This window comes from Pantherophis guttatus, chromosome 3 (genome assembly GCF_059756535.1).
Source record: "Pantherophis guttatus breed Tessera chromosome 3, ASM5975653v1, whole genome shotgun sequence".
Classification (NCBI taxonomy): Eukaryota; Metazoa; Chordata; class Lepidosauria; order Squamata; family Colubridae; genus Pantherophis; species Pantherophis guttatus.
The window spans coordinates 75,134,293-75,145,604 of NC_142065.1; positions in this window are offsets into that span (position 1 = coordinate 75,134,293).

Consider the following 11,312-nt stretch of genomic DNA (forward strand, 5'->3'; position numbering starts at 1 on the left):
TCATCCCATAAAGGTGGGAAACCCATGATGGGAAAAATGAGTCACATAATACACAGTTAAACTATATAATTGGCTGTCCTGAGATGTACTGCATCTATTATTCTCATGATAGATCAATAGACAACTGGAAATAAGAACATAAAAACTAAGAAAAGTAGTTTGCTAGTACAGGCCACAGGCCCATTTCATCAAGGTTTTAATGATACACAGTAGGCAAGTGGATGTATTTGGGAAGCTGACAAAGTTGGATTAGAGCGTGATAACTCCCTTTTTTCTGTGGTTTCCCAGCAATATTAATACATAGTTTTTGAGTCAGGAACTTTTATATAGCCATAAATATTAGCATTCCCTGTAGGGGAATCTGCCCAGTTCTCTTTTAAAATCCAAATTGGCTGCGACAATGGTAAACAATGAATCCCACAATCGTGAACACAGAACTTTTGTCTGATCCAGCAAAGCAAAGCAAAGCAAAGCAAAGCACCAATGTTAACTGAATATCTTCAAAAATAACACTTAATGAATAATATGAAACTAATGAATAAAAATCCAAACAAGTAAAACAATTTTTACACCACCACCCCTCCCCCCAACAATATGTCAAGCAAGTGAACTAACCCAGATGCAAGTGAACTAACCCAGATACAAGAAAAAAAGGATAAAATAAAAATAAAGATGGGGAAAGAACAGAAACAAGAATTTGCTTGATTTTTTCCTTTTTCCTTTTATTATTTGTTTTATCATAGAAAATAAAATACAAAACAGTAAAGCAAACAAACAAAATGAAACAAAACGAAAAGCATACATTCAACCCTAACAACAGCAACAAAAAGGAAAAAAAATAGTGTACCAAAAAAAAAAAAAAAAGAGAGAAGAAAAAGTGATCTATTAAATTGATATTTTCCCAAGAAGGATAATCTGATCCTTTTTCTGCCCATATTAAGAATAATTTGATTCTATCCTTGACCTTATTTTGATTGCTCATAGCTTGATATGACTCCGATTTCATTTAAATGCTTTCCATTGCAATATGATTAAATCTGAATTATATAGCAATTTCTAACTGTAACAATAAACCTGTCCTTCTAAATTGTTGCTCCCAGATCAGTTGGCTCAGAATTTTGAAAGCTAGCTCAATAAAATTCAATAAATTGTCAGACAAAAATTTGGGGAAAGATGTAATAGATATGTTGGTGGGATTGCCTCTCTCCAACTGTATCTGTCTGTCCCAACAGATCCATGTTACTGGTCCCATCTATTAAAGAGTGTCATTTGGCACGACCTAGGAAGACAGTCTTTTCTCTTATGGCAGCTACTATTTAGAACATCATTGTCCCAGATATTAGCTTGGCCCTGACCCTGTTGGTTTTTTGTAAGCCATTGAAGATGTGACTATTTTACTGGCTATAGGGCAGTCAGAATGTTTGCCAGAGCCTGTGAGATGGTTATGTTGATGGGTGTTTGTGGTTTTTATCTCAGCTACGAATTATGTATTTATTGCTGTGGTGCATATTATATTGGATTTCACTGTTGCAAGCTGCCCAGAGTCAGCTGGGAGACAGACGGTCATATAAAAACAAATAAAGAAGGATTATTATCCTAACCCTAACCCTAACCCTACCATATTGCTACAGAAAAAACAATAAGAATATAATTCATTAATGTGTATTTTGCAATTTCCTTAAAATAGTTATTTCTAATAACGAGACATCACACACAGTGGTGGGATTCAGCCAGTTCGCACCACTTCGGGAGAACTGATTGTTAACTTTCTGAGCAGTTTGGCAAACTGGTTGTTGGAAGAAATCATTATGGCAGAGAACCGGTTGTTAACTTACTTGAATCCCATCACTGATCACACATATTCACTTGACTTTGAAACAAGTTTCAAAGTTTAACATTTTTGGCTATCTTTGAATCAATGGTAACTGCCTGGATATTATTTTATTTTATATACAGACATACATATCCACCCATCCACCCACACACACCATCCTTTCCTTTCCTTTCCTTTCCTTTCCTTTCCTTTCCTTTCCTTTCCTTTCCTTTCCTTTCCTTCCCTTCCCTTCCCTTCCCTTCCCTTTCCTCACACCACTTGGTGTTAATCACACCAAGGTTAACATCAGAGCAACAATCAAGAAATAAGCTAACAGTAAACAGCCTAACCAAAGAACCTCCAAGGCCAGTCTCACCAACACTGACACTGATGAGTAATGAAATGTCTGCAAAAAAAACCCTCCCAAAATCCAAAACCAAAACAAAACAGAGAGCACCAAGGACCCCTCATTTCAACCTTGAGCTACAAGTATTATCTTTATCTGTATAATTATTTGTACAGTTTTATGCCTACGGTATATCAGTGGAATTTCCATCAGCACAAATGTAGTATTGCATTACATTCTTTATCTGGCAAATCTTAGCTTCTTTGGCATTTTTTGAGAGTGTTATATCGTTTTCTGTTAATTCTTTTAAGGTTAAGTAGTAATGAAATAAAGTATTTTAGCTTATAGTTTATTGGTATCTAATGCAGTTTTGACATATTTGGCACTTTCTTATTTGCTTATGACAAAGTTATATTCTTTTGCCAGACTTGTCATTATCTGTTTTAATGAACTGCTTGCTGAATACTGAATAATTTATTGATTAAAATGGACATAACTTCTACCGGCTTCAAACTGTTTACTAACAGACAACTTGTATCGATCAATTCTGAGTTTTAATCAGTTTTATTTTTCATAAAATGTGACAGAATAGATATTAATGGCAATTGCCTAGATATTTTTGTGTAGCACTATTATAGCTGGTACTATTAGAGATAGTAAACTAAACAGAAGTGTAGTACATTCCTTCCAGAGAAGGAACAAACCCAACATTAATTAAACATAATGAATATATTGAATTGTATCTGGACCTGCTGTTCCATGCATGGAGTAACTCCTTCTATTCATGAAAGTGCTTGGACTGAATAAAGACACCAGCTGAAGAATGAGGGTAGACGTTGTCTCTTCGGACAAGCTTTTTATTAAGTACTAATACACATGATAATGGACATATTCTAAAATGTGTGTCTAGATTATTCTGGTTTTTACTAGTGATATATTTTTCCTACTTTTTTTCCTCCATAAAATAGTCAGTAAAGAGAAAAGATGGCAGCATTAAGAGGTTCTGAAGACAGTTCTGAAGTTTCAAAACTAAATGAATCTTAAATTCAGAGTCAACATTCAGCAAATTTTCCCTTATGCCTTCCTTCCTTCCTTCCTTCCTTCCTTCCTTCCTTCCTTCCTTCCTTTCTTCCTTCCTTCCTTCCTTCCTTCCTTCCTTCCTTCCTTCCTTGTGTTCCTTTGTATAAGAAATAGCCAGTTGATGGCTGGCACTCCTTTATGTGGGATGAGAAATACAAAACACATTCATATTTTAAAAGACACACAATAAGGAACTCATTATTACAAATTTGGCTTAAAATTTAAAAACAACATTATATGAAGATACCAAATTGGCTAGCACCGGCAGAATCAATTAGGCACCCAAATTTAACAGATAAGACAAAAATAATTAGATATAAAGATATAATTGACTATCAAGGCAAATTAAAGACAAAACAACAATTGGAGACAGATTTACACAGAGAAATAGACTGGTGGACTTATACTCAAATACAATCCAAATACAGAGAACATATAAAAACATATGAAATTTATAATCAAAACAAGAAATAGATAAAATTATATTAGATTCAGAAAATAAATTAATTAGTAGAATTTATAAATTTCTTCTACGCTATAAATTGGAAGAAGAGACAGTCAAAGAAATGATGATTAAGTGGGCTCAAAACATCAAACACACAATACCTTTGGAAAAATGGGAAAAGTTCTGGCAGGTAAACCTAAATTTAACGAAAGCAATGGCGTACAAGGAAAACCAACTGAAAATGTTTTATCGGTGGCATATGTCTCCAACCAGATTGGCAAAAATACAACCTAAAAATAGCCTGATTTGTTGGAAGTGCAAAAAGGCACAAGGGACTTTCTATCATTTATGGTGGACGTGCCCGGCAGCAAAGAAATTTTGGTCTAACATCAAAAAATGGTTGGAACAAATAACAAAAACACAGATTGAAAAAGAACCAGAAACATTTTTATTAGGAATCTTTAACAAATCATACCCTAAGGATATCAAATATCTCACAATTCACATATTAACTGCTGCAAGAATAACCTACGCAAGAAATTGGAAGCAAGAAAAAATACCATATGAAACAGAAGTAATAGGGAAAATTTTAGAATGCGCTGAAATGGATAGGTTAACCAAAGAATTACAAGAAAGAGAAGAATCAGACTATTATAAAATATGGAATAATTGGTATAATTGGTTAAAAATCAGAAATATACAAAAAATATAGGAGAAATATTACTGATATATATATAATATATAATATAATATATATATAATAAAAAATATTATTAGATTAAGGAGAGGTGAAGGAATATATTATAAGTAGAATTGTAGAACGTCACTCTGAAAAAATGCTTAAGAAGAAATAGCCAGTTGAGTTGGACATGCAAACACTAAACACTGGCTTAAGTAGCTGATACTTCTGACAAGTAGTGTTTAATAGAAGGGACTTTTGATTTTGAAATACTGTTTCAAGTGAGAACAATAAAAAGAATTATAACTTCTGTAATGAACCATCGATAGCTTCAGTATGACAGAGGAGCAATTCTGAGATACTTTCCTCTCCAGAATTATTGTTTTTGAAAGTGTGTCTGATGTGCCGCATTTCAAAGCAAAATATCCACCAATAGAAAAAGAAGGTAACAAACTGGGAGCAAGAATTGCTTACTACATATACTTACATATTGAAAAGCTGTAAAAGCGAAGCTCATGGCTTGAGGTTTAACGGCTGCTGGTTTTAGTAAGGCGGGCACCAGAATGATGTATTGTCATATTTTATTGATTACTGATTAATTCTGTGTTTTATGCTGTATTCTGTTTTCAATAGTATTAAAACTGCTAGGAATCTGATCCTGATTATAATAGCAGTTCATTTCATGAATAGCTCAATAACTGCCACTTCATCTTATCAGAAGTCCTTGGCTTGTATTAAATAAGCAGTGTTCCGTGCAAATAATACATAAGAATGAATTGGCCAGCCTTCATTCAACCTTTTTAAAAAAATGATGGAAGCTAGCAGTAGAAAATGCTATTTTTTTAAAATGAGGATTTAGACAACTTTAAGATTTATAATCTTTACCTACTTATTCAACGGACATAGCAGCACTTTTACTAATAAAGGACAGACGTTTGGTAGGCTTATCCAGATACAGGTACAACATTCTTAAGAATAAGCTTCCAGTCTCATTTCTAGCCAGCTTTAGTTCAGCCTTAGAAATAAAGTAAAAAAGGACTTTCGGTTTGTGTTTCACTCAAAGTGTTACTAGAAGGGTGTTTTTATGACTAATTTTTCATGTTCAGTTAATAATTTTTTGGGATGGAGTATAATGAAGTGCATGGATAAATGAAGAGTAAAATATATAGAAAGATTTTTGTTTCCCGGAGACTGTCTGGAAAAAAAAATTCCTTATTGTGTTAAGGAAGCCAATTATGGTTACAACTTCCACGCCTCACTTGCATTTTATAAGTTAAATAATTTAATATCTAGAAAGCTGTTTGGGTTCTGAATAGAAGTCACATAACGTAACTAAATTCCTGCTGTAAAATGTATGCATTTGCATGTGCATATATATATGAGAGAGAGGAGGGGCAAGAAATAAGAAACAGATTGCTAGGAAATAATGCCTGTGCAGTCATGCTATAGTAAATGTTAATAGTCAGTGCTACAGCTCAACTATTATAGTTACATATTTAAGTTTATTAGGTTACTAACATTTTAACTAGTTCCTGTACTAATGAATTTCAGTATGAAGCAAATGGAAGAAACAATATGAACTATTAAATGAAACTTCGTCAACACTTGAAAATTCAAACTTTCTACCTAGCTTGTAGTAGTAGAACTACTACACTATAAGCAATGATTATAGTAAACTACTACAGTAAAAGCAACAATTGTAGTAAACTACTACAGTAAAAGCAATGATTACAGTAAACTACTACAGTAAAAGCAATGATTATTCAGATGAAATACACCACTACATAATGGCAAAAAATTCCAGTTAATATCCTAAATACACAATTAGCTACAACTGTGAGTTAATACACTGAAATAATTTTCTTTCTCTGATTTGGGATGTATCAGGCCTACCAGTTATTAACTGAAAAAATCTGAAAAAATATGGCAATAGAAGATAAAGATTTTTGCATTCCAGATTTGACAGCTCTGAGATGTATGGGAGTTTAAAAAAAATATCCTTAAAGAGTTTGGAATTCCAAACTAATTCAAATGTTTTATTATCTAAAACTTTGCCAACATACCAAAGGTGCTTTTTTTCCTCAAAAGGTTACTGGACTTTTTTGGTTACTTTTTCCTTTTGAAAATGTTTCACTTCTCGTCCATGAAGCTTAATAACCAGTGGTGGGATTCAGCCAGTTTGGTGAACTGGTTGTTGGAAGAAATCATTAGGGCAGAGAACCAGTTGTTCAATTATTTGAAACCCACCACTGTTAATAACTTATGGAAATTCTCAATCATCCAAGTCATGGTTATCTCAAAGGTGCTTTTCTAAAAGGCAACTGGACATTCTTGTTTTTCCTTTCTTGAAAATGTTTCACTTCTCATCCAAGAAGTATTTATTTTTGTTTATCAACAAGAGCAAAATACAAAACACAAAAACAAATATCCAAGATTAACAAAGAAAAAGAGAAAAAAAATCTTTGTGTATAAAGGAAAAGTGGGGGAAACCACAAATGTCGAATATATCTAATATTAAACATAAACAATCTATCCTGGCTGGATGCTGAAAAATATATATACAAAAGGATGAAGGCTATTGCTTAGCGCATTGTAAGCCGCCCTGAGTCTCCGGAGAAGGGCGGCATATAAATCAAATTAAAAAAAAAAGTAGGCTATAATCTGCTTTGTTAAATGCTAAAGTAAGTGAATGCTTCACTTACTAACATCTAAGTAAACTATGTCCACAGTATTTCCCTGATCCACTAATTTAGTCTCTTTGTCAAAGAATGCAATAAGGTTTGACTGGCATGGTCTATTTTGGACAAACCCATAGTATAGGCTTTTAGTATAGCTTTGCTTGCTTATAGGTGTTTGCAGATCCGTTGCCTTTCCAGGATTTCCCCAGGTATTGATGTCAGGTTATTGGTCTGTATTTTCCTAAATCCATTTTTTTCCTTTTTAAAGACTGGAACCACATCAGTTTTTTTCCCAGTCCTCTAGTAATTCCCTAGTGCTCCAGGATTTTTGTAAGATATTGTTCAATGGTTCTAGGATCACTTCTATTAGCTCCTTCAGAACCCTGAAATGTAATCCCTCTGCTCCTGGTGATTTGAACTTGTCTAAAGTGGATAGAAATTCTTTCACCATTTTCTTCCTATTTTAATTTGAATTCCTATTCTGTCTTTTATGGTACTGCTTTTGATAGGTTGGACTATTTTTTCCTTTTGTGCCAAGACAGATGGAAAGAAAGAACTAAGCAGTTCCACTTTTTCCCTGCTACCCATCATTTCCTTGCCATCTTCTCTCATTAGTGGACTATTGTTTCCTTGACTTTTCCTTGATTTTTTTATACATTGAAGGAATTCTTCTTCTTCCTCCTCCTCCTCCTCCTCCTCCTCCTCCTCCTCCTCCTCCTCCTCCTCCTCCTCTTCTTCTTCTTCTTCTTCTTCTTCTTCTTCTTCTTCTTCTTCTTCTTCTTCTTCTTTCTTCTTCTTCTTCTTCCTCTTTCTTCTTTCTTCTTCTCCTTCTTCGCCTCCTCCTCGCCCTCACCCTCCTCGCCCTCACCCTCCTCCTCCTCCTCCTCCTCCTCCTCCTCCTCCTCTTCTTCTATTCTGAGCCTTAGCATTCCTGAATTGGTCTTTGCAGATTCAGGCTAAATCTGCTGTAGTTATATGTCCCTCCATTTTTTATACTTGTCCTTTTAGTTTCTCAATTTATCAGAGAGCTTTTTATGAAACCAGGCTGGTTTTGTCTTGGGTCTCTTATTTTTCTTTCTCAGTGGTATTGTGTTAGACTGGGCTTTTATAATCTCATTTTTCAGAATTTTCCAAGCTTATTGAATTGTTTTCACCTTTAAGATTTCCATCTATGGAATCCTTTTTAAGCTCTAAGTTTGTGGAAAACAGCTCTTTTAAAGTCTAAGACACCCTTTCAACTTTTTTCTATTACTTCTACCTGTATTATGTTGACTTCCAATATGACATGGTCACTTTCCCCCAAAGTTCTTGCAACTTCAACCTCCTCTATCATTTCATCCCTTAGTAAGTATTAAGTCCAGTATAGCTAACTATCTACTTCCCTTCTCTACCATTTGAATGATAAAGTTGTCTGCTAGGTTTGTCAAGAACATGTTTGATCTCTCACTTGGTGCAGAGTTTGTCTTCCAGTTGATGTCCAGGTAGTTAAAGCCCCCCACTACTATTATAAGTGTGCTTCCTGCTCATCTTAGATAACTGATTAGCAAAATGTTGATCTATTTCCTCTGTTTGCTTGGGTCGTTTGTAGTATACATCTATGGTAATGTCATTCCTTTTTCCTTTTATATTCATTCGAGGAGAATTAAAATGCAATTCAAAATTCAGAATGCATTCAAGAAGCAGGAGGAAAAGAAAAAGAACTATAATGTAATCTTCTGAATGTGAATCTGTGTATATGAAGTTTGGTGTTGACATATTTAATTTATTTAAAGACATTTTAATCGTCCAGTTGAAAAGTTCATAATTTGAAAGAGACAAATTGTGAGCATTTGCTCAGTGATCAATTTTAATTTACAATGCATTGAGTAATCTTCAAAGCTAGAGGAAGGACTGCATTAAGACAGACGTAATTGCATGTATTATATTCTGTGTATCATACACCTTGGGAATTTAACCCATTAAATATGACTTCCTTTTTGTCAGCACTTATTCGTGCAAACTGACTCAAATTCTAATGACTTTAATTTGCATGTTTACCAGTGCAAAAGCTTTTGGAAACGCTATAGTCCATAATTTATTGTTAGTGGACTGTCATTGAATCCAGCAGGGTTGAATTAAACCAACTGCACTCTAACAGCTAAATTTACAATCAGCTTGGTAAAAATGAAAGCAGGGTTTATGTCACAGAAACTGTCTCAGCTCAAGGAACTTTCTTATTCTTTCTAAAATCTCTTTATAACTATCTTCTCAGTGCAATTGGGGTTGCTGAGAATTTTTTGAGATAATTGACTGTAAGATATCTCTTCATTGGTATCACACTGAAGATGAAAATCTCTTATTAATCAAAGACACAGATATCACGTAAACTAGACTTGTTTGTCCAGGTTATTGATATATTGTTTATATAGAAATGTTAAATCAAGGTCAGTTTCCTGTGATATTTGAGGTTTGGATTTTCAGATTGTGTTCTGTGTGAAGAGAACTATTTTAATTTATCAGAGAGAGAAACATTCCTATTAAGGGCCTTTATTACAGTTATACTATATAAGCTATAGTTGCATTGGGACAATCTTTACTGTGCCATAGACACAATCCCAGCAGAGAGGATATGTTAAAGAACAAGGGTTAATATGTTAGCTAGCTATGTTCCCTCTCTTCCAAACAAGCAATGGGAAATGGGAAAAGATCTATCGATCAGCCCCTTTAATACATAATGAGCATGGCCTGGGCTGCTTATCTAAAGTTAGCCAAACTATATGCTCATAACAAGTGACTTGCTGACGATTAGTGCTGTTGTGAAATAGCACTAAAACCCCAGCCCCCCAAAATCACAATGCTCAGCTGTTGCATTGATACTTTGGAATGCACCAGGTAAAATATCTATAATAAATCGGAATTGAGTCCAGGCTACATTTGGATTCATATTTCAGCCCCCTTCCCAACCCAAACAGCTTACAGGTACAGTGTTGGGTGCATCTCTCATAGTGCATTTAACAATCTCTATTTCAAACTTCACACTGCAACAGACCTTCATTTCACTTACCTACTGTTTCTGGCAGGCAATTGCTGATTTAAGGTCATTAAGATGGAGATCATCTCAAAAATCTGATGTATATGGAGGACATGTTGGTTTTAAAGAGCTGAATTCCCCTATTGATGGAAGCAGAATGGCCCTGAAAAGCAAATCTTGGGGGCAGAATAGGAGAAGGTCTGTCTACTCTCATCTGAAATACCCAGTACATATTAGCTTGATCCCAACCCTTAGAGATCAGTTGACTTTCCTTCAATGTATTTTTTTGATGGGGGGGGGGCTTGGTGAGCTTTGGTAGCTTAGTAGCTCTATCCACTTGGCTGTGTTCCTTAACTATCAGCTTCCTCTGCTCGTAGGGGGGATAATCTAGGACTAGGATTTCAAAATGATTCCTCATATTCTGAGTAGAAGAGCTTCCAGGCAGTAGATAACTATGCATTTTTAGCTGCTTTGTCATGGCTTCTGGTGAACTTGGGGAGTTTGAAGCATAGGGCTGTCATGAGTTATCTTTTCCCCTTCAAAGAGAAAGCTCTTCCATGTGATATGCTTCTCCTCTCCTCAGATATTTTAGCCACACGAAGGTTGAGTGTGCAAATTCTTGCTCTCAAATTATAACAGACAACTTGAAAGGGATAAGTACACAGCTACGTCCCCACTTAATATTGGCATCCACTAAAAGGTTGTGAAGCCTATCATGGCAAAGCTGCCACTGTATCTTGGCTCTTAAAGGAGAAAATGCTATTTTAACCTTGGACGTAGGGGTGAAATCCAGCAGGTTTTGAAGAACTAGTAGCAGAAATTTTGAGTAGTTCGGATGACCAGTAGCGGAAATTTTGAATAGTCCGGAGAACCGGCAAATACTACCTCTGGCTGGTCCTGGAGTGGGATGGGAATGGAGATTTTGCAGTATCCTTCCCCTGCCACGCCCACCAAGCCATGTCCACCAAACCACACCACGTCCACCAAGCCATGCCCACAGAACCAGTAGTAAAAGAATTTGAATTTCACCACTGCTTGGATGGCTAAATTGACCTTCATTCTCAGTTATGGTTTGAGGCCTAAGCGACCACAGCCAGCCAGGACAACGCAAATATGCCATACATGCAGTTACACCTCCTTTTGTACTTGTGCCCTAATGTTGGATGCAGATATGGGAGTCCTTGTGTTGTGGTCTCTTGCTACCTCTTGTCCTCTGTAGACACCTACGGATTGGGGACGAAATGAAGGTGACGATGAATGG